Raw genomic sequence first — 24,841 nt, 5'->3', positions numbered from 1 at the left:
CCTCCTTTGCTCTATCCAAAATTAATTAAAAAAAAAAAAAAGTTTTGCCTAGAGTTCTCCTTTAACAGCGGACAGTAAAGTCTTGAGGCAGTCCGTTAGCTTGGTGGGGGGAGGAGCAGGGGAGTGCCTTGCCATCCTAGGCTATGAAACTATGTGTTTCTATTGATGTATGAAGAGACAAGAGACAAGTCTAGTCCCTGCATGCAATGGTGGCTCCATAGGCTCCATAGGATGTTGCAAGAGAAGTCACCCCAAAACAAGAAACCTGGAGCAGCAGTCATAGCACCAGCTTAAACTGGAACAAAAAGAAGGAACCCACATGGAAGAAAAATATATTTGAAATATATTTTAAAAATATTCTTCCCAAATATATTGACATATATTTGAAATGCCACAATTTTGGCCATATTCAATATATGATGAAAAATCTGAAGAATATATTTAAAAAATATATTTTTTTTTTAAATATATCCTTCGGATTTTTTTTTTAGCATATAAAAAAGTAATTTTAACATATTTTTTACATCTATTTGTAAATGCATTCCAAAAATGTAGATCTGTATATTTAAAGACAGTATATTTGAAATGTATTTTTAAAAATATTTTTCATATATTTTGTAATAAACGCATTTCAACATACAGTTATATATATATATATATATATATCAATATATATTGAATATGGCCAAAATTGTAGCATTTCAAATGTATGTCAATATATTTGGGAGGAATATTTTTAAACTATTTTTAAAATATATTTTTCTTCCATAAGGGAAAAAAGATGAAGAAAGCTGTATGCTCAGCAAGTGATCAAATTGGCTGCTGAAATTGCTTAAAAAATTGAGGGTTTAAAATCACTTCAAAGCTAAACTTTAGCTTTGAAGCGATTACATTGGGGGGGGGGGGGGGGGAGTTCAACTGACCTTGAAGTACAGGTCCCCCTGCACTACAAGGGTTAAGTGCCCATTTATGTCTGGGGTATTATTAACAAGTGATTTGCTTCCCTTAAGCCTCGCTTCCACAGGCTTCTCTATTGGAGCAATCACCCAAAGCTGCTTCCCGTTGGTCACTCTGACGTGATCACATACAATGCAGGATCAGCAGTCCAGCTATGTAGATGAGGATGCAGAGAACATCAAAAAGGGAGAAGGAAGAAGCTTGGCTGCCGGTGTACCAAAGGATAAATTGAAACTGCATTTTAATGGTTGCCCAATCAAAAAAGGGATATAGTAGAACAGAAGGTTTTTATTAGTTCCCTAGGGAAAAAAAGGGCATTTAAAAGAGAAGCGTGGGATTGCTTTAAAAAAAAAAAAACAAAAAAAAAAAAACTTACCTAAGTGGATGCAGCATTGGTCCAATGCTCTAAGGGTGAGAACTCAGCGATCACATGACTGCTGATCGCTGAGTTCTCACTGCTGCTCTGAGCAGAGAGCAGTGACTGTCAGTCCTTCAGCCCACTGTCAGCTGAACATGGGTCATGAGAATGCAGAATGAACTGCAGTCCTGTGATCCACAGAAGTACAGCCAAAAGAGCTGTTGCTGTGCATTGGGAACCTCGCATAAAGGGTTGTTTTGAAATCTCAGAGTTCAGCTTTAAGGGAAATTAGTGGCTAATGACCATTTTAAGGAAAAGTACAACATAGTAAGATGTATTCTATCCCATGGGTAAAGCAAATGTCTATATGCCCAACACTGTGCTAAATTTGAACAGAATTTTTATGCAGTAAATTTTGAAATCCTAAAATTCCACGATTTCAACACAGCAGGAGGTCTTGCCTTGGCTCCTGGCTGGTATGGTTCTCCTCTGTCAATGTTTATGAGCACAGAACAGGCATGTAATTGCCCCCACTTGCTGGTAATGTTTGCAGTTGCTTGGCTCCAGAAGGTGACACCTGGCTCTGCTCGTTAAACATACCAGAAATGACTGGAGAGGTGGCAAGGAGACCCTCAGCTTAGTGCTTTGTATAACCTAAATAGTTTACTTCTGTCTCTCTCATCAATCGTCCCGTCTTAGCAGGAGGAATTTCACTTTGCAGAAGTTGTAAGACACACTGAGCAACAAGTCCTAATCTGATCACCCATTATTTAAAGAAACCTGTCCAGATTAAAAATTAAACTATGTTTACATGGTCTGCTCTGTTCTCCATCCCCCTCCCGCCATGATATTGTAAATAAAAGACTGTCTTGCGGGGCCAAGTCCTTACAAGTCAAAGACCAGGATTTCTAAAATCATACTGATCACTGTAGATTCTTTCGAAGGTTAAATCCTCTGCAAGGTCCTTATTGGCGGCTGTGACCCCGTATAGTAGACATACCCTTTCTGGCAAACTTTCCCCAAAGTAGTTACTGACACGGGTGTCCACCTTTACCTCCTGTACCACTGACAACTGTCACTGGGACAGGAAGGAAAGGATAATCTCTTCAATTGCAGGACTGATGTCATAGCTGTCCAGTCCATGAGAGTGCCTGGTGATCAATATCTGGAAGCTGGACGCTCAAAGATGTCAGCAGCCAGTGGGAAACTCCAGGACATTGCATCGCTGGAGTCAAGGGGAGTATAGAACTACTTTAAGTAACAGACCTGGACCAAGTATGCTGAAAATGAAGGTCAGAAAAAAGGTCAATATTCCTTATCTCTATACCTGTCCCAGGCTGTCAGCTTAGAAAGCACTGAAGCCATGTCAGTATAACAGCCAGGGAACTAGCATTCTCAAAAAGGACAGTTCAGCAATGACAGATTCCATAATTATTATTATTATACAGGATTTATATAGTGCCAACAGTTTGCACAGCACTTTACAAAATGAAGGTAGACATTTCAATTACAATACAATTTGGTACAAGAGGAAACAGAGGGCCCTGCTTGTTAGAGCTTACAATCTAGAAGGGTTGAGAGATACAAAAGGTAATAGCTGTGGGGGGATGAGCTGATGGAGGAAATAAATGGCAGTTTACTAGTTAGAAGCAGGACAGACTTCTTTAAAGAGAAAGGTTTTCAGTGATCGTCTAAAGCTGGATAGATTAGGAGAAAGCCGGACAGATTGGGGTAGAGAGTTCCATAGGATGGAAGCTCAGAAGTCCTGGAGGTGGACATGGGAGGAGGTGACACAGGAACTAGAGAGCAGAAGGTCTTGAGAGGATCAAAAAGAGCGGTTTGGTTGGTATTTTGAGACCAGGTTGGTGATGTAGCTGGGGGCAGAGTTGTGGATGGCTTTGTAAGTTGTTGTTAGTATTTTGGATTTTATTCATTGGGCGAGTGGAAGCCAGTGGAGGGATTGGCAGAGAAGGGTAGCAGACACTGAATGGATGGTAAGGTGAGTGAGCCTGGCAGCAGTATTCATGATGGACTGGAGGGGGGAATAATCAATGTTAAGGTAAGCCAATGAGGAGGGAGTTGTAGTAGTCGAGGTGAGAGACAACCAGGGAGTGAATTAGGAGCTTTGTGGTATCATTGGTTAAAAAGGCCATATTTTGGAGATGTTGCGGAGGTTGAGGCAGCATGATTTGGACAGGGATTGGATGTGGGCCTGAAAGAATAGTTCAGAATCCAGAATCTCTCATGGAAAAGTCCCTTTAAAGCATATATCAGGGTAAAATAAAAAAAAAAAAATGCAGTAAATCTTTGCAATAACTTTCACCATGATTTTAACCTTTTGATGACTCTGAAAGTACAGAAAAGTACTTGTAGACCGGCCAGAAATGCAGTCAGTTCCTCACTGACACCTCATGAACTAAAATTGCAGGACTGCTGCTGAATGGAAGAGAGAAACCAGCCACATACCAGTGACATCAACAGTTGCTTAGTTTACTGCACAAATCTACAGCAACAAATCTCCACATGAGAACCTCCCAGTAACACATTTCACCCATTTAATCTCTACAAGTCCTAACGGGTGAAAGGCATTAGCATGGGTAGTCTTCAAGTGGGGACTTTTGCTGTGACTTTGCAATAAGTAACATCATAGGTGTGCTGCGGTCTGTCTCCTCTGTGGTATGCTTGGAGCATGGCTAGTCCCCTATCAGCCAGGGACTCGATTTTTGAGACACAGTGGAAAGCACAGTTTGGGAACGGAGGCTGGTGTTACACTACTACTACTGAATCACACCCATTGTCATCCACAGCATATGAACTGTTCTGGTAGTGCAACTTGGAGGGCCACTTGAGATAACACAGGAAGTGTGCACAGGACAAAGAACCGCTCTGAATTTCTGATATGATCAATAAGTATTTTTTTGCGCTTTTTGAACACTATTGAAATATACTTTCAATAGTATATTTAACAGACCAAAATATAGCAAATAAGAGCAGCTCATTGTTGGATGCACCTTAAAATGGCTGTAAACCTCAGACATGAAATATGAAGAAGAAAAAAAAAAAAAAAGCATATCCCTCTATACTGTGTACTTGTTTCACTTAAAGTGTCACTAAACCCACAACAGTACAATCAGTCTGTATATGCAGTAAAGCATGCTTGTTATACTCACTGTGGAACCTAAGGGGTTAATCTTCTGCATTGGGTAAAAAGGCTGTTTGATCCTGTCTTCTCTGATTCTCCCCTTCTTCTACTGTCCCCAATCCATCTGCTGATAGAACAAAGCCTTAAGGGCAAGCTGCACATGCTCAGTTTGGTGTGTATTGTTAGGGAGGTATTTTTTGCTTGGAAGAATGCACGTGATCAGCACAGAGCCAGTCAGCGCTGTCCAGACAGATGGTGAGGGGTTATGCAGCCTCATAGGACAGTCAGGGGAGAATTAAAACTCATCCCACAAGATTTAACCAGTGGTCGGCCAGACACTGATAGAAGTCACAAGACCGCTATATACTGCTGTTGAGAAAAGGTATTTTGCAGTTTATATTTACAAAAATATATTTACAAAAAAATTTATGAAAATTGCACTTCCATGTTCTGTGTACTGTGGGAGACCAGATATAGTGAATGTAGGGTCCAGGGTTTAGTAACACTTTAAGAGCACTAAGTGTCATTCTGTCTGCTATTTTGTTCCTCTGCTATCAGCATGAATCACTTCTGATAAGTTTTCCTGACACCAAAATAAAAAAGGTGATAGGGGAGGGCCCTCCAGCTGACTGACAGCCTCTGCTCTGTTCCTGTATGCTCTCTGAAGGGGGGTGTGTCTCTTCCCTCCAATCAACTCACTGAGCTCTGCAGAGTGTAACTTCAGCTCCCTGCCCCCTTTTTTCCTGACAGCTTAGGCAAGCTGTACACATTTTGGACTTTGATCAGCTGTAGAGAAGAGAAGATAAACAGGTACAACTTATATAGGAGGCTTGGTTTCCTCTCTATCACTTGAGGCCAGTCACTTCGAAGGGTACATATGTAAGGGCTTGCAACCACTTCAAAACAAAACCTCTATAAGTAATGACCTTTATATTAGTTTGGTTTTCATGTGTCGAAGCGGTTTCCCTGCTTGGTGTATTTGGAAGCTGTAAAAAGCACTGACTGTCTAATACGCTGAGTGAGAGACCACACATCAAATTATCTTAATGGAATGACTCTTCTCAGTCATACTGTGCCCATTAACGTGGATTAGCTTTAGTCTGATAACGTTTTACACAGTACATTACCCTCTAATCTAAGCTTGCACTGTTTATATACTTGTTTTTGTTCTCATCACATGAAACCTAATTCCATCCAATCTGACAGATGTCACAACAGTTACCTGTAAATTTAGTCCTGGGGGCTCGTATATAGAATAAGGAGCTTTGGAAATGGATGAATAGTGGTGCTGAGCATGGCAACCAGTCAGGAGGTCCCTTCACAAATAAACTAGAACTACAAATATTCTGGCATTCATTGTTGTACTTGTTTTCATGAAGTTAAAGAATATGTAAAAACCCAACATTTCATATTCCTGATACCTGCCTGCCGTACCATGTACTTGTATGAAAAAGTATCCTCTGCTCTTTGTATTGCTTCCTTTGTGTGAAATGCCTGGGGTTCCTGCCAGTTCCTCTGCGTTCTTATTAAAAACTGACCACATTAGGCATGAGAGCACAGCGTGGTCAGTTTGCTGGCTGTGTTGAGAACTTAGTTTGCTCTCCTCCAGTGATGAGACTCTCTACTTACCCTCCACATATATGATGTCACTTATAAAGAAAGGGGGGAAAAAGGTATTTATAATGATTTTTATATCTGTAGACAAATGTTTTGCCTTTCATTTCTATTTTAAACTAAATGGGTTGTTTTACAAGGTGAAAGTTTACATATACTTTAATAAAGATCATCTAAAACCCAATAATTATCACTTGAAATGTCCACACAGCCATTATTCGGTAACATGAAGCAAGAATATTCAATATTTGAGTTTACAGCGACACATTGAGAATGTGTACATCCAGCAGAACACTTGTGTGCACACAATCTGCCACGACTGTCTGTTCAATCTGACAGTTTGAATGATTTACAAACCACAAGTGTGTCAGTCAGCTACACTTCAGTCAGTTGGTCCAACATTCTTAGCGAGAACACAAGTTTCCGTATTAAAAGAACCAGTTCGCATTGGGAACCAGAGCATGTGACTGGTAGACATTGGAGACAGAATGAGGACAACTGAAAATTGTCTGTTGGAAAAAGACCCCCTTCCAGGTTACTGCTCCTTTAACCTCCTTGGCAGTATGATTCTTTCTGATTTTTTGTGCTGAAAGCGGTACCATTTTTTTGCATGGAAATATGTAGTTTTTTATTGTAGGCTGTAATTTTTAGGAATAACTCACTGAAATCTGTATGAACAAGAGTCTATTAAACATTCCGGATATGATAAAACTTGAAACACAAAATCATAAATTATAATTTAATAATCATAAAAAATAATATAATAATAATAAATTTAATTCAGTAATATAATCAAACCAAAAACACTGAAATTTGAAATACAGAGGCAAATTCGCACATCGCTGAGCAAAGTCGCAAAATCGTTTTCAGTGTCTGATGACGAATTTCCCCACGAATCATTATCACTCAATTCTGCAAGTAGTTCTGATTTACTATCGCTGTTCTCTAGCTGATCTAAACCCGCTTTTGACGTAAATGGACGCTTTTTGGACGCCATGGACTTTTCTAAGTTTCCAGGCAGAAAGAACAGTCAAAATGCAGGCAGGGCACAGGACAAAGCAGTAGGGACAAAATGTATGTGAAATGCATTTAAAACAGCAATGACAGCAAAAATGACATTTTTTAAAAATTTCAAATTTCCCGCCATACGTCCCGACGTCACAGGGACCGGAACACGGAAGCCGGATGCCGGCATCGGCCGGAGGAGATGGTCGGGGACGCTGCAGGGGACACATCGCGGGAGCGAAGGACAAGGTAAGTGCTGCAGGGACCCCCTGAGCAACACCGCATGGTAAACCCGAGTGTAGCTCGGGGTTACCGCTCTTGGTATTGAAATTTTACCCCGAGCTACACTCGGGAAAACCGCTAAGGAGGTTAAAGTGGTAGCAAACCACGTTACAACCCCCCCCCCTCCCCCCTCCAGGGTAATGTCATAATGTGCTTGTATGTACAGTATACAAGCACCTTATGACAGCCTTACCTATGAAACCAATCCCCCCCAGTGGCACGCTGTCACCACTGACTGGGAATACATCATCACCCGGTCTTCCTTCCGGGTTCGTGGGTTGTGACTGTTTGAATGGCCAAGCCACGATTACGTCACTCCCACACATGCCCACAGGAGTCATGGCCACGGCACAGCTCTCTCAATAGACGGTATGCCACCCACTGAGACAACTGTGCCATGGCTCCTGTGGGCAAAGAATAGCAAATTAAAAAAAAATAATATAGTGTACACAGGGCTTAAAATTTCGAGTCTAGACCTACTAGCCAGGCACAAACCTTACTCTCCCACCAGTTGCCCCACCCAACCTTGCCCAGGTCCGCCTCCAACCCCACCCCCGGCCCGTCCCCCAACCCCGCCCCCTTAAAGCTTATGAAATTACATTTTTCTTTAGAATAATGAGTCCAAAATATAAAAAACTGCAATTATAACATGGCTTTATTATATCAATAGCTTAATAGCAATAGGGTGCAATCAAAATATCAAGTTTTACAGCTTTAAACCTGTAGTAAACATTTTGTATTTTTCACTGATGATGATTTAATGATTACACAGGGAGAGCCGTGTTCTCCTAATATACAGAGCCCAATGATTACACAGGGAGAGCCGCATCCTCCTGATGTACAGGATATATCAGCACTGCAGCACACGTGATTGGCTTCTTGTGCTGCTTCTCCCCCTCCCAGTCTGGACTCTGCTGTACAGGGGCTGATACCAGGTTAAATACAGGTACATACTGTGCTTGCATGTAAAAAGAAAAATACATTGGATGAATTAATCAATACAGAGCTGCATTAATATGTATTTGTATTTATCTTTCTAATTCATCTTTTATTCATTTACTGAAGGCCCCTTTGAAGGGACTGACTCTAATTTGCTTCTTTTTTTTTTTTTCAAGGAACATTTGTATCTTTTATATAAGATTAATAATACTTTTGCCCCCGTTAATCTCCTATTCTCATAATGGATCATTATTTGTCTCCTCTCAGCGAAGGAGAGCGGACCTCTCCTGCACCTGTCCCCTCAGCGGCACTGCCAGTGTAATGGCGGTGCCGAAGAAGCCGGAAGTTGGAAACCAGAACTCGGCTTCACAATGAGGCTTGGACAGCAAGTGGAGCCGTTCCATCTGTGCTCACCACACAAGGATTTCCCCTCGCATTTGGCGAGCGGCTTTTTCAAGCCCTGGTGTATACAATTGCTATGCAAGTCATATAGTAAACTAATATTATAAAGAACCTTTCCTTTTGACTCTGCACACAGACCGTAATCAACGTTTTTTGGCAGAGACATTTTATGGCTGGAAAAAAAACCCTAGAACTAGTGGGTTTCTAGAGGAGATTTTTGGCTGTAAAAAAGCTTTAACGCTGAAAAACGTGGCAAAATGCGATAAATCGCGTCAAACCAGAGTTTGTTGACTTTTTTTGACCCCAAACTTTTTTTTTGGTAAAAAAAAAATCTAAAAAACGCAAACGTGAAAAAACAAGGCAAAACGCGAATACAAAAACCTCAAGCTTTTAACGTGACTTTACACAGCTAACGTTACTAGCATTATTAAAATGCCCAATGTGTATGGAGCCTAAGATACAATCAGATTTTAGGCATCCCCTGCAACAAAAATGTAATTTTTGGTGAGATACTACCAAAGGGAAATCACATCTAAAAGGGATGCAGACCCTGCCACTTTTTTTTTTATTAGAGCCCTGGCAAGTGCAGCAGCTGATTGATAATTTTAACCAAGCCTTTTCTGGCACTTTTTGTTTACAAGTACAAATCTGTATTTTTTGCTAGAAATTTACTTCCCCCAAACATTATTTTATTTTTTTTTTAGCAGAGACCCTAGAGAATAAAATGGCGATCATTGCAACTTTTTTTTTATATCAAACAGTATTTGAGCAATTTTTTGGGAAAAAACACTTTAATGAATAGAAAAAAAAAAACAATATACAGTATAACAATTCTTTAGTACATATGAAAGATAGTGTTATGCTGAGTAAATAGAATGGCGACAAGCTGCGATACTTAAAAACCTCCATAGGTGACACATTAAAAGATACAGATGAGGTCTAGCGCTAAATTATTGCTCTTGCTCGAACGTTTGCGGCGATACCGCACATGCATGGTGCGAACACAGTTTACATATGAACGCACAACTTACATAAGTGTTTGTTTTTTGTTTTTTTTACACACTATCCTTTTTTTTTTTTTTTTAAACCACTTTTATTCCTATTGCAAGGAATGTAAACATCTCTTAGACAAGCATGACTGGTCCTTTTTATGGAGACATGTGGGATTTATAAGACCCCAAATGTCTTCTCTACTTTTAAAAGCATTAGATAAAAAAAAAAAAAAAAGATCACTCTTATGCTTTAAAAAAACACAAAAAAAAAAAGTTTACAGGCCCAGACAGGAAGTGACGTCATGACATAGATCAGATCTCAGGCTCACCGGTAAAAATGGTAAGCCCAGGAAACACAGCCAAGCGGCGGGAGAGGTGGGCGTCCCCTCCCAAAGCTTCTATTAGCGATCCAGTGGCTAACCAGCCGCTTGGATCGCTTTTATCATAAAGAGAAACGCCTGCTGAAAAAAAAAAATACCAGGGTTATTGCTGAAAGCTTCAGCCATAACCCCAGTAACCCCCTTGCCAGATGCAACTTATATGTACGTATTGCAGTCGGCAAGTGGACACATCCCTGCAATGTACATAGATCACCCAGAGGGGAATGTTTTTTTTCCCTTTACAAGATTGAAGTTACTCTTTAAATACCACATTTTTATGCTGGATGATAGGAGACTACACAAATAGCAAGCACAGACATAACTGCCCTCTTCAATCTGATTGTAACACGCAGTAATAGGAATGTATACACTTTATTCTGCTAGCTAGTAACAGCACCTGCCCCAGTGGAACTTCGCTCTCTCAATCCACATGGACTATTTTGAATCCTTATGCTGCTAGCATTTGTAAATAGATAGGAAAGTAGATCACATTTGCTTGTTTTTTACCTTTTTTTTTTACATTTCTTCAGTTATGTCCTGGTTTCCATGCCAAGCCAAACGATGTCATACATCCCAGGAGTCTTCAGGAAGGAAGGAAGGAAGGATTTCTCAGCTAAGCACACCCCCTGCCTGCATGCCTGACCTAGAGGCAGATGGATTCCAGGAAGTAATTGCTACAGTACATGAATCATCTGTCCTTGGTGGCCATGGACAGAATTGCTAGGAGGGTGTTTTTCTCAGTGATTTCTCAGCAAAATAAAGCATGGAGACATGGATAGATGGGGGAGCTTGCTTTAAATATTAAAAATGAATTAAATAGTGCTTTTGGTTTCTGGAGCTCAGATACAGTGTAGTTACACTTTAAATTCAAAGCCATGGATTTAAATGGGAAACAAAGGTTAGGAGGAAGATAATTATTATTAAACCGTAAACAACAGTAAAATCCATCTGTATTTGCAGTAAAGCATGCTTGCTACACTCACTGTGAAACCTAAGGGGTTAATCCTCTGCATTGGGTAAAAAGGATGTTTAATCCTGTCTTCTCTGATCCTCCCCTTCTTCTATCCCCAACTCACCTCCTGATAGAACAGAACCTAGGGGGCAAGCTGCACATGCTCAGTTTAGTGTGTATTGCTAGAGTGTTTTTTTTTTTCTTGGGAGAGTGCATGTGATCAGCACAGATCCAATCAGCACTGTCCAGACAGAGCTCAGGGGTCCTGCAGTCTCACAGAACAGTGAGATAAGAATGAAAACTCCTTCTACAAGCTTTAACCAGTGCTCTGCTGGACACTGATAGAAGTCACAAGACTGCTCTAACTGCTGATGAGAAAAGGTATTTAGCAGTTTATATTGACTAAAACAATTGCATTTCCATGTTCTGTGTACTGTGGGAGACCAGATATAGTGAATGCAGGGTCCTGGGTTTAGTGCGTGAATAAAAACACTTTGGAAGCCAAAATAAACAAAACATTGAGGGGAAAAGTCAATTGCAACAATGACAAAATTGACAGTTACACCACGTCATGGAGAAACTGAATGGCCTTCCTACTCCAAACAGTTTAAATTATGATGACAGATACCTATAAATGATATATGAAGCAATCTGGTGCCTATGACGTAAATCAGCTGGGCAGAGATAAGATAGCAAACCTGTAATCTCGCATGAGGACCCAATCTAAGAATATATTAATATATATATATATATATATATATATATATATATATATATATATATATATATATAAATAAAAGAACTGAAAGGAAAAAAAGGAACTAGCCTTTAAAATCCACATTTCAGGGTTTTACTCTAACCATAGGGGACACACTGGAGCAATGGACTGGGGAGGTTTTCCTAGAGCAACCAAACTCCACTCACAGGAGAATAAAACAATCAAGGACGTAGTGTATCAAACCCATAGTATAAAAGTATCTCTAATGGGAATTCATTGTTTCTAAAGGTTTTTTGTGTTTAGTTTTCACAGATTTGTAGTCCATACAAAAAAAGCCTGCCACTAGATGTCACTCCAGGAATTGTTGGCTTTTCAGTAACTTGCTTGTGCTTCCAGAATACTATTTCCACCCATGATAACAGCTTGCTCAGACCAACCACACATATGAGGATTTTAACTGACTGCTCCATCTACACACAAACAGCATGAATGGAAGAATCTCTGCTTCCAGCTACTGAATTCCTGACCTGCGATGACATCGGATAAGGTGCATACACTACCTTTAGTGCACTGCAGTGCGATTTCAGCCAATTCAAATGAACTGGGTGAAATCACGCTGCACCCAAATCACACAGGAACAATGTCAAACAGCCCTAAAGCAGTTATAAAGCAAAAGTTTTGTTCCTTCTAGAATAAGGGTTTTACATGAATAAAAGCCGATCATTGTGAGCACCCATCAGTGGTCTCAACACTCTAACTGCTACATCTGCAGTGCAGCTTGTTCAGTTGAAAAACAGACTTACTAGCCAGATCACCAGGTGGCAAAAAGGGAAAGAAAGCCTTTAGGTTCCATGCACACTAGCATTTTTTTTAAGCTCCTAGAAGCTGTTCTCAGCCTTTTTCTGCTCCTAGAAGCGAACTAGTGTTATCCTATGTGTCTGTGCACACTACTTTAGGCTTTTAGCACTGTTTGAGCTTCAGTGTCTAGGAGCAGAAAAAAAAATTGTTTTTGCAGGGTTTTTTTTAGCATTTTTTCAACAGAACAAAAAACAACTAATTGTTCCTAAACGCTAATAAAACGCTTCCAACAGCTTTTTTTTCTAGCTTTTTTTCCTTCTACATGTACTGTAAAAACGTCAATGCTTCTAAATGCTCCTAAACACTTCTGAACATTACTAAAATATTACTATCCAAGGTTTTTTGCAGAATTTTGTGAGTTTAAAAAAAAAAAAGAAAAGAAATGCTAGTGTGCATGAAGCCTAAGAAAGAAAACTAATGCAGCCATCACATCTAAGAACTGGTAAGCTGCAATATAATATAAATTTGCTTTTGGGTTTAAGACTGTATTAAACCACAAAATGCAATATATTGCAGATTATCAATCATCAGTTCTGGTAGCTGCATTAGTTTTTTTTTTTCCTCTGTTTTCACCTGCTGAGATGGCCACTGGAACACTTTTTGCATTAGAGTGCCCCCACTCTGGATAAACAATCAGAGACACCTTTGAACAGCAGCATTGTCAGTCTGGGGGGAGGGGAATGCTGTATGTACTAGCAGATTTACATACATTAGCAAATTTAGTCCAAGCTCACACTTTATAAGCAGTTACAGTTTTTGTTTTCCTTTTGTGATAAAGGTTTTACATAAATAAAAGCTGATCATTGTAAGCACCCCTGTCAGCGGTAAATGGCTTGCCTCATCCCTCGAACTGCTACATCTGCAGGACAGCCTGTTCTGTTGAAAAACAGACTTATTGGCAGGATCACCAGAAGAAAATAAGGGAAAGAGTCTAAAAAAAGAAAACTAATGCAGCCATCCCATCTAAGAATTGATAAGCTGCAATATAATAAATGTTTGCTTTTGGGCTTAATACCACTTTAATGGTGTACTCAAATCTGGCACGGTTGCCTTGCACTACGTTAGGGTAACCCCCCCCCCCCATCCCCCTACTCTGCTGGGTTAAGCACACTCACATCACCACTTCTGCCCCAGACAGATGTATACCATGCTGGAAACCACACCCAAGTACAATGCAGACAGCTCATCACAGTCGAATAAACCTTGGGGGTCAAATCTACAGATCACCTGATGTGAGTGTGCCCTAAAACAACAGGAAATGAGCCGCTCTGGAGCTAGTCTATACCTTATGGAGGAGGTCATGCCTAAAAAATGAAGTCTTCTTTATACTGCAGTGTTTCTCAACTCCAGTCCTCATGGACCCCCAACAGGTCATGTTTTCAGGATTTCCCTCAGATGAAACAGCTGTGGTAATTACGAAGGCAGTGAAACTGATCAAATCACCTGTGCAAAATAATGGAAATCCTGAAAACATGACCTGTTGGGGGTCCATGAGGACTGGAGTTGAGAAACACTGTTATACTGCAACAACAGAGCTGTTGTATCAACAGCCAGTAACAGCGCCCTCTCCCTCTCATTACCAGCACTGCAGCAGGCTGAGTTCCAGAAGGGCAGGTGACTGTCGCCATTATCTCCTGCTAGGGTTACATGCCATGGTGACCACCATTTGGAACTATACAGGATCTCACCTACAAAAGGCAGCTTCCTATGTTTCCCATAGAATGATGATTAATATTTACTTCCTTTCATTAAACTGTGCTGTGTAATGCTAAGCCTCAGCTTACTATGGCTGCCTTTTTGCCCCTAGTGTTTAGTTGCCAAACTTCCACAATACGTTTACAATGGAAGTCACCAACATCTAGGAAGACATATTCATGCATTTCTCTTCAGCCAGAGACCCCTGCCAGACAGAAGTCGGTGACATTAAATTTCTCATCTGCACTTAAGTAGTTCCAGTTGGTTGTGGATTGGTCCCTACTAGTGACTGTATAATGAAGGAGCAGCAGAACACTGATAGTATCGTCCTTCTGCTCTCTCCTCGTCACTATGCTCCCAGTATTACAATGACAGCACTGTATAACTCCGTAGAGCACTAACTGACTTGCAGTGTCCCCCACCTCCCATTCCTACAGAGGACTAAAGGAGGCCAATAGAAAGACACATTATGGTACCATTCAAAGGTGTATTCATGTCCTTTGTTTACAACAATGGACTACATGAGGGTCTCTTGTATCTGCCGACAGGTTTGATTCAAATTTGGAGAGCACAAATAATTAAAGTGGACCCCCCCCCCCCAACGTTTGTGCGTAACTTGTTTTGAGGGGGAAAAAGTATTTGAGTATTTTTTTTCTTCGAGAACAGGTGCAGGAGCTCCCCCCTTCTGAGTCACCACTTGTCTCTGCCCCCTACCCACTTCCAAGCACTGCCCCCTGGTTCCACCCCCTACCCACCTCCAAACACTGCCCCCTGGTGCCACCCCCTACCCACCTCCCAGTACCACCCCTTTAAGGGAAAACAAAACCAAGTATCAGTTTGTGGTACCAAGTAAAAAAAGCAGTAATCTAGATCCTCTGCAGCAAGCAACAATAAATCCCCCCCCCCCCAAACCAATAGACCCTCCCCTCAGCTACAATGGAACCCCTCCAAAAAAATACCATTCTAGCAACAATAGACCCACAGGAACAACAAATCTCCCAGTAGCCAGCATCCATAGACCTTTCCCTCAGCAGTATATTCCTCCCAGCAACAACTGACCCCCCCAATGAACATAAGACCCCACCTTTCCCCAGCAACAACAGACCTCTCCAACAATAGACACCCTTGCAAAATAAACTCCGCCAGCGACAATAGATCCCCCAGCAGCCAGTATCAACAGACCCTCCAGCACCACTTGCCATTACATTCAGTGTTGGAGGTGCCGGAACTGTGTGCCCTCCAGGTTTTAGCTGAAAAAAAAGCCCTGCTGGTTTGTGAAAAGTACCGGGCTCCCACATCCAGTTGAATTGACTAGCTGCCACCTTGCCAGTGTTGGGGACCCGAAAACCAGCGAAAAACTGACCTTGGTGAGGACAGTGCTGGGTCCTAGACAGGTAAGTGTCCTTTTATTAAAAGTCAGCAACTAAAGAGACACCAACCTGTACATTAACACAGAGGGTATTATTGTACGGCTGGTGTGAATGTGCCCCAACAGGTACTGGTTTCTTTGATAAATGCATTTACTAGGTTTACATAATACCACAATGTATTCTATTTTAATATATGAAAAGACATCAAGGAGTTGTAGGAAATAAAGAATCCCGCCAACAGTCCTTACAGCTAATGCAAAAAAGAAGCAGACATCGGACTTTATAAAACTTCCGCCTTCTTCAAAGGACAAAGTGTGTAATCTTACCTGTTTTGTGACTTTACATTCCAGGGCGTCTATAGGACATGAGTGTAAGCTTTTAACACTGATTGTGCTGGCACTGCTTCCCGTATGTGGCTGACACAGCAGGAGGAGTAATTCTCTCCCCAGCTGAGCAAATCAGCGTGCAATGACCAAACACGGCTCAGGGGTAAACAGTGCTGACTACACAGCTAACTGGCACAAACATCCACCTAGTTCAGAGGTTGCCTGATACATCAAAGGCTTGAGTCTTTCCCAGAACCCGGCAGAGATGGGCAGTCAATGGCTCCTCTGAGGGACTGCAAGTCCTACCATGTTGTCCAGACTAATGGCAAATAGCAGGCAAATCTCACATGCCTCTACACCATTAAAGTAGTACTCCCAATTGTAAGATTTTTAATAATGCCTTCCTGTTACAAAACAATTTTATTATAAGATTTTGTTTGTTTAAAAAATTCCCCAAACTTTTCTTTTATGGTAGATCTAGGCTAGGTTCATATACAATTGTGCTCAAAAGTTTGCACACCCTGGCAAAAATTCTGAAATGTTGGCATTGATATTGAAAATATGACTGATCATGCTAAAAAATGCTCTTATAATTGACGGATGATGATCATTTGAAGCCATTTATTATCAAATAGTTGTTTGGCTCCTTTTGAAATCATAATAACAGAAATCACCCAAATGGCCATGATCAAAAGTTTACATACCCTGGAATGTTTGGCCTTGGTACAGACACACAAGGTGATACACGGATTAAAATGCCAGTTAGAGGTTCATGCCCCACATCTGTGGCTTTTTATATTGCAATTAGTGTCAGTGTATAAATAGTCAATGAGTTTGTTAGCTCTTACGTGGAAGCACTGACTGGGCTAGATACTGAGCCATGGGGATCAGAAAAGTTCCATTACCTTGTTACGCAAGACTTTTGACAGTTCTTTTCTGATCCCCATGGCTCAGTATGTAGCCTAGTCAGTGCTTCCACGTAAGAGCTAACAAACTCATTCACTATTTATGCACGGACACTAATGGAAATTTAAAAAGCCACAGATGTGGGACATTAAACTCTAATTGGCATTTTAACCCATGTGTGTCATCCTGTGTCTCTGTACCAAGGCCAAACATTCCAGCCTATGTGATAATAAATGGCTTCATATGATCATTATTCTTCAATAAAAGAGCATTTTTGGCATGATCAGTCATACTTTCAATATCGATGCCAAAATTTCACAATTTCTGCCAGGGTATGCAAACTTTTGAGCACAACTGTATATGCACGAGTGCATGTAAACTGCATATGTTCCAACAGCCACAAAGCGTGCTGCTTTAAGAAAATGTGCGGGTTGCTTTTAACTATTAATGGCACCCCCGAGCACTGAAAAACACAGTGCAGTTACTCGTATGTGGAAACTCATGGTACCAAAGCACCATGAGGTTTCCTTGCGGCTGTGTTTTGAATAAAGTTCAGGGAACTTTTCATGCAGCAAACGCAGGAACAGCAGTCCATTCAAATGAATAAGCTGCTGTGCCCACGCACACGTAGCATGCGGAGATGCATATATGAGAACAGGGCCTAAAGGGTGCTCTACCTTCTGTCTTGTAAGACATCATCAAATCTGACATTAAAGAGACCCTTATGACAGAAATACATTCAAATCCAAAGTACCGTCCAAGACTTACCCATCCTATATATGGACAAGCAGGGTGCTGGCCACTATAGTCCATCCCCACTCCCCATGAAAAATATGTATTCAGCCACATGCCACTCTTAGCTCCTCTTACCACATTTATTAATTGTCAACAAAATGACTGCATACCACAATTTCTCCACCTCAGAACCAACCTTCCTTGACGCATTTCACCACTCCTGGCTTCCTCTATCCTTGAGGGCATACCAAGAATGGTGAAATGCGTCAAGAAAAGGTTGCTTCACAGATAGAGATGTTGTATGCAATTATATTGTTGGCAATAAATACAGTAAGAGGATTATGTGTGCATTTTATGCATGTTATTTATCTGTAAAAGCCTCCCTTGTTTAAACATCCAAAGGTCCTAAGGCGGCTGTTGGATGCCATCATCTTGGATGTGATGTATCAGCCCCAGAAGACTCAGAGCTATCACTCAAGTGACACTCTATAGAAGCCTCTCTCAACATTTTTACCCCAAAAGAACACTTGAAATAATTTTCAAGTCTTGAGGAACCCCTGCTAAAGCCATTCATGGCGGATCAATGGGAAGATGTCGCTCCTTACACTGTAGTCAGAGTGCCCCACCTCACAGAGAACTAAAAAAGATCATTGGTGACTTGCCACTGACATTATCAAGTGGCATTGTTTCTGGAACTATCCAGGGGAACATCAAATGGGAGGTCAGCTAGTGAAAGCTCGAGGAGCCCCTAGCAACTTCTGGAGCAGTGGGTGGGCAACTGTGGCTGAACTACCAGTCCCATCATGCCTCTGCCTCTGGAAGTCATGCTTGTAATGGTTAGTCGTGCAATGCCTCATGGGACATGCAGTTCTACAACAGTAGGAGGGCTACAGTTGCCCATCCCTGCCTCGGAGGAACCCTAGTGCTCCACGGAACCCGGTTAGAGAATGGCTGCTGGATAGCATCCTCATCCACTTCTCTCCTGAAAGCTACAAGAGAGGTGAACGGAGGGACTGAGGAGCTGGGGCAGCATAGTCAGTAATATGATACTCCTGGTAGAGGAGAGGGCTATGACATGTAAGGGAAAGGGCTGTACTGGGGAAATGACACTCTGGAGCAGGGTTTCTCAACCAGTGTTCAGCCAGAGGTTGCTAGGGGTTACTTGAGCCTTTAACAAGTTCCCACTGACAGCACTGATCTTTTTACTTCTTTGTAAGGGGGTTAGTTTAAATTTACTAAAATAATTGCATTTCCGTGTTCTGTGTACTATGGGAGACCAGATATAGTGAATGCAGGGTCCTGAGTTTAGTAACACTTTAAATATTTGATAATTTTTTAGCTTTTATCTGCATTTGTTTAGGTTGATAACATGGTCTCTTTAAATCCCACAATGCATTTCTTCTTCATCAAGTGCAAACTCACTAAGTGACACCACACCTACGTTTCGGAATAAAAGAAGTTATAAAGTTGTTTTTTTTTACGATTCAGCGTTACCAAAAAGGAAACAAGGTTCGAATGTTTGTTGTGGGTCATTTAGGGTTATGGTGGGAAGTAATGATGACGGTTTCTGTAGTGCTTGTTATTGCACATGGTAGATTTCTAGACAATCTCTATATAAAAGGTCTTATCCTACACTTATCTCATTGAAGGGGAAGAAAGGAGTGAATGACCACACAAATGCCACTTGAGTGCCAAGTCTCAAGACACCTAGCAAGTACTGGTGAGTTCAAAGTCTCCCCATATGTCAATCTTGGCTAGATATTTGCAGCCCAGTTTATAAGTAGGTGAAGAACATAACAGAAAACAATTGTCCTAAGATTTTAGCATTATTTTTAATGCATAGGCCACTGAAAACCAAGAGATATATCATATACCAATAACAGATCATATACATAAATACATTTTAAATACCTTCTAAAGTACTTTGAATAATTATAGTGTTGGTCACCTCTTTGCATGCAAAAAAATCTGGTTAAAGAAAAGTTTAATGAGGAGGATGAGTTTCCCAAGCAAGTGCGCTCATCCACATAATAGCAGGCAATGAGAGGATGACCTCAGGTTATTGTGAGGATGTACCCAGGGTCAGATCAGAACCAGCAGAGCTCCCAGCCAGGGAATTTGTATTCACACATACACACTGTGCTCTACTGACATTACAACAGTCAGACCGTCACATTGACATTCCTTTACTGCACTTATAAGTGACCTTGGTTTGACCAACAGCAAAAGGCAGACATGCAGTATCAACTCTCCCTAAAAAAACAAAACATGTTGGCTAATTTAAGTGACGCAATGGGAACATGACAGTCTATACCTAACACTGCAGGAAGAGTAGAAACAATGTTAAACTATATGTAAACCCCAAACCTAATGCCCCGTACACACAATGAGAAAATCAGACAGAAAATACAGTTTTCAGAGCAATCGCCCGATAATCTGATTGTTAGTACACAGCTTTCAAGAGCCAATCTCAACAGTTCATGGGTTTGACTGGCTGTGGTGTCAGTGGAAGGAATAGTGCGCCATCATTGGTGTCAAGTGGAGGAATAGCGCCCCATCATTGGCGTCAAGTGGAGGAATAGCGCCCCATCATTGGTGTCAAGTGGAGGAATAGCGCCCCATCATTGGTGTCAAGTGGAGGAATAGCACCCCATCATTGGTGTGAAGTGGAGGAATAGCACCCCATCATTGGTGTCAAGTGGAGGAATAGCACCCCATCATTGGTGTCAAGTGGAGGAATAGCACCCCATCATTGGTGTGAAGTGGAGGAATAGCACCCCATCATTGGTGTGAAGTGGAGGAATAGCACCCCATCATTGGTGTCAAGTGGAGGAATAGCACCCCATCATTGGTGTCAAGTGGAGGAATAGCGCCCCATCATTGGTGTCAAGTGGAGGAATAGCACCCCATCACTGGTGTCAAGGGGAGCAACAGTGGCTTAAGGGCTGGATAAAGGCAAGCAAAGGGCCATACCCGGCTTCCAGGCTGTAGTTTGGAAACCACCGTTTTAAAGCCTAACTTCAAGTCTGATTGAACTTTAAATAGTTTGCTTGCACCAATCCGGTCCAAACCATCTATTTAAAGTTCAAGCAAATCTGGAGTAATGCAGGCCATAGATGGGGATAAAAACGGCAGATTTTTCTTTTAAAAAATGAAAAATCGGTCGTTCAAGCGGCCAACGTTACCATCAATGGTAAAAAAAAAAAAATCGGCCGATTTTCATCCCGTCTAGAGCCGGCAAAAAGTGTCCCTGCAGAGAGCTCTGCTATTTCTTTGACAGTTCTCTGACAGTTCCTTGACATTCACAGAGGTTGCAACATTGTATCTATTTGTTTCCATTTAGGATACAGATGTTTTTATTCGGAAACAAATAGATACATTGTTGCAACCGCTGTAAATGTCAAGGAACTGTCAAAGAAATAGCGGAGCTCTCTGCAGGGACACTTTTTGCCATACTGGAATTCCTCTAATTTTTCATTCTTCTTCTTCTCCTGCTTCATCATCCTCCTCTTCTTCTTTTTCATCATCATCCTCCTCTTCTTCTTTTTCATCATCATCCTCTTCTTCTACTTCTTCTTCCTCTTCATCATCATCATCCTCTTCTTCTACTTCTTCTTCCTCTTCATCATCATCATCCTCTTCTTCTACTTCTTCCTCTTCATCATCATCATCCTCTTCTTCTACTTCTTCTTCCTCCTCTTCTTCTACTTCTTCTTCCTCTTCATCGTCATCCTCTTCTTCTTCTACTTCTTCTTCCTCTTCATCATCATCATCATCATCATCCACTTCTTCTACTTCTTCCTCTTCATCATCATCATCCTCTTCTTCTGCTTCTTCCTCTTCATCATCATCATCCTCTTCTTCTGCTTCTACTACTTCTTCCTCTTCATCATCTTCATCCTTTTCTTCTACTTCTTCTTCCTCATCATCATCATCATCCTCCTCTTCTTCTGCTTCTACTTCTTCTTCCTCTTCATCATCTTCATCCTTTTCTTCTACTTCTTCTTCCTCATCATCATCCTCTTATTCTTCTTCTTCCTCTTCATCATCATCATCCTCTTCTTCTACTACTTCTTCCTCTTCATCATCATCATCCTCTTCTTCTTCTTCCTCTTCATCCTCTTCTTCTTCTTCTTCCTCTTCATCATCTTCATCCTCTTCTACTTCTTCCTCTTCATCATCATCATCCTCTTCTTCTTCTTCCTCTTCATCATCGTCTTCTTCTTCTTCCTCTTCATCCTCTTCTACTTCTTCTTCCTCTTCATCATCATCATCATCATCCTCTTCTTCTTCTACTTCTTCATCATCTTCATCCTCTTCTTCTTTTTCTTCTTTTTGTCTTCCTCTTGCAGGTCACTGCTCATGCGCAGATTTTTTATCGGTAAAAAATCGGCCGATTTGCCCATTATTGCCGCGAAAATCGGCCGATCGGCAAAATCGGCCGATTTTTTTCCAACTTTACCGGAAAAAAAAAACGGCCAAAATACCGAAAAACGGCCGACCAAATCGCCCACTAACGATCAGAAAATCGGCCGATTTTATTTTCGGACGAAAAATCGGCCGATTTTCGACCCATCTATGGCCTGCATTAGGCTTTAATGTAGCCATGGATCTGGACCAACGCCCAGTTGTACTGACATGTATTTGTACATGTTACTGCACACACACTGCCATTCTGATGCAGGTGCACACCCAAGTGCCAACCCCACTGGCCAGAGTCATGGACAGTGCAATTATTTAGAAAAAAAGCAAACATTTGATTTTTATATTACATATTATACTTACCTGCTCTGTAAAATGGTATTGCACAGAGTGGTCCCAAACCTCCTCTTCTTGCATCCCCTGCTGGTGATCCCAACTCCTCCTCTTCTCTAAGCTGCTTCCTATGGTGGCACACGTGCAGGCTCACTCCAAAGTCTGGCTGTGTACATCTATAGACACACAGAGCGTGGTTTGGCTCCCAGCTCCTTCCTTACAGCATTTGATTGACAGCAGCAAGATCTGCTCTGTCTCTGAGCCTTTGAGAGGGAAGAAAGAGAACCAACACTGCAGCGCTGGATCGATACAGTACTCAGGTAGGTATTTAGGGACGGAGGTGGGGGGGAACAACTAGTGTAAGATTTTTTACGTTAATGCAGGTAATGCATTAAGTTAAAAATCCTTTTGGCTTTAGAAGCACTTTAATGTGGAATTGGCCCTGCACTACTACCTTTTTTCCACTAGATGTCCAGTTTTCTGAACCCGCCTCCAGCACGTGACTGGACAGTGAAGAAGAAGTAGCGCAGGGATGAGTTCATCTCTATTGCTCTGCATTCTGCTCCTAGCAGCATGCTACTTGTCAGCACATTAGCCTACTGGCTTCCTATGCTGCTTCTTCCTCTCCAGTCTGAACTCTGCTGTACAGAGACTGCAAGAGGCGGATACCTGGTCAATCTCAGGTACTTACACTACTTGCATTTGGAAAATATACGTATGAATGAATACAGAGCCGCACTAGAGTTCAGCCTAAATATATCGTCTGGATGTATTATTTAAACAAAAACAATAGACTACATTAGACCCCTTATCAGCAAAGCAAAGTAATGCAACCAAAATATAGAGAAAAAAATCAGTCTATCTAACTTGCTTGTCCATTAATAGGTTTATTAGTGGAAACCGATTTGGACATCCAAAGCAAACACTGTAATGTCATATTATTGTTTCCCAGCTTTCCTCCATGGGAATATCTGTCTAGGGCAAAATCCACCCAGTAAATCAATACAAAACCCAAGATAGCTATGCTCTTTACTGAGCCTGTACACACTAGAGCTTTAAGCTGAACTCCAGAGAATGTAGAAATGCTCCACAGCAGTGTTGGCTGCCTCAGAAATGCATGCATTAAATGCTTGTTTACGTCTAGAGAGGATTAAGAAAAGCATTTAAGGTGCCCGATCCTTTGCTTCTGCAGGATAATCCTCACTGTAAGACTAGCATCCATAGCATCTTCTTGCCAATGCTGTGACATTTGCAGGTCCTTGGACGTCATCAAGTCCAATGTAGGGTCAATAGTGGAGCACAGTGGCTAAATTGTTAGCATTACCGCCCGGCAGTACTAGGGTCATCGGTTTGAATCCCAACCACGGCACCATGTGCCTGGACTTTGCATGTTCTCCCTGTGCCTGCATGGGTTTCCTCCAGGTACTCCGGTTTCCTTCCACACTCCAAAGACATGCTGGTAGGTTAATTGGCTCCTGTCTAAATTGTCCCTAGTATGTGTATGTATGAATGTAAGTTAGGGAGCTTAGATTGTACGCCCCTTGAGGGTTAGGGACTGATGTGAATGTACAATATATGTAAAGTGCTGTGTAAATTGACAGTGCTATATAAGTACCTGAAATAAGTAAATAAATAGCCTTGCACTGAACATGCGGATGCCAAGAAACAGTCCACAAATGACGTGTAGGGCAAGACTTGCTGCTACATGAGCAGAGTTTCGGGTAAGTAAAACTGCTTTTCCCATCTCCTAAACCTAACTAAGCATTTAACTGTTGCAGTGCAGAGGCAAACCCACTACAAAGGATCATTTTTACTTTCCCTTTAGCTGGGCTTTAACCACTTTCCATCCGGCCCATGTATATAAACGGCTGGATGGGAGCAGTGCAGGGGCGGGTGGCCGTTTATAAATAGCCTCCCCACCCCCTGAGAGCACACAGCACTGTGATCCGGACACAGTGGAACACCGATCGTTGTACAGGACCTCTGTGTGAGGTCCCGAAAATGTGATCACTGATTGGCCAATCAGTGATCACATGCAGAATAGTAAGCAAGATGTCACTTCTAACATCATTGCTTACTACGTGTGAAATCTGCGAATGATCACAGAGGTCACATGGTACAAGGCTATTCACAGCAGCCTTGAACCATGTGACAAGCTGTGACCAATCACAGCTCACACAGTATTTCTCAATGGCTGCAAGAATGCAGCCAGAGAGAAGGAGAAACTATTGCTTTTACAGCCTTTATGGGTGTAAAAGCAATCAGTGCAAAAAACAAAAATCTTCATCACCCCCCACAAGTAGTACAGTGTCACTATGGTGACACTGTACTGCTAGGGTGACAGTATGTAAAAAACAAACAAAAAAAACCCCCATAAATAATATAAAGAAATAAAATAAAAATGTAAAAAATTGTGAAAAATTATAATTTTTGGTTATAAACTAATTTGGGATAT

The 24,841-nt window shown here is 41.4% G+C and overlaps 1 protein-coding gene across 3 annotated transcripts in view; it reads right to left on the bottom strand.

Annotated features, from left to right (window-relative positions):
• Positions 1 to 24,841, bottom strand: part of TANC1 (tetratricopeptide repeat, ankyrin repeat and coiled-coil containing 1) — a 336,351-nt gene that overhangs the window by 156,408 nt on the left and 155,102 nt on the right. Inside the window, exon 1 of one of the 3 annotated variants that reach the window (XM_089659746.1) lies at positions 15,991 to 16,097. The exons of the other annotated variants lie outside the window; for them this stretch is intronic. The gene's annotated coding sequence lies outside the window, so the exon portion shown is untranslated. Of the gene's footprint in view, positions 1 to 15,990; positions 16,098 to 24,841 lie in introns of those variants that run through there. 3 annotated transcript variants of the gene reach the window in all.

Source organism: Staurois parvus, unplaced genomic scaffold (genome assembly GCF_062004578.1).
Source record: "Staurois parvus isolate SC_StPar_1 unplaced genomic scaffold, SC_StPar_1.0 ptg000031l, whole genome shotgun sequence".
NCBI classification, from domain to species: domain Eukaryota; kingdom Metazoa; phylum Chordata; class Amphibia; order Anura; family Ranidae; genus Staurois; species Staurois parvus.
This window is presented reverse-complemented; position numbering and strand designations above follow the sequence as displayed.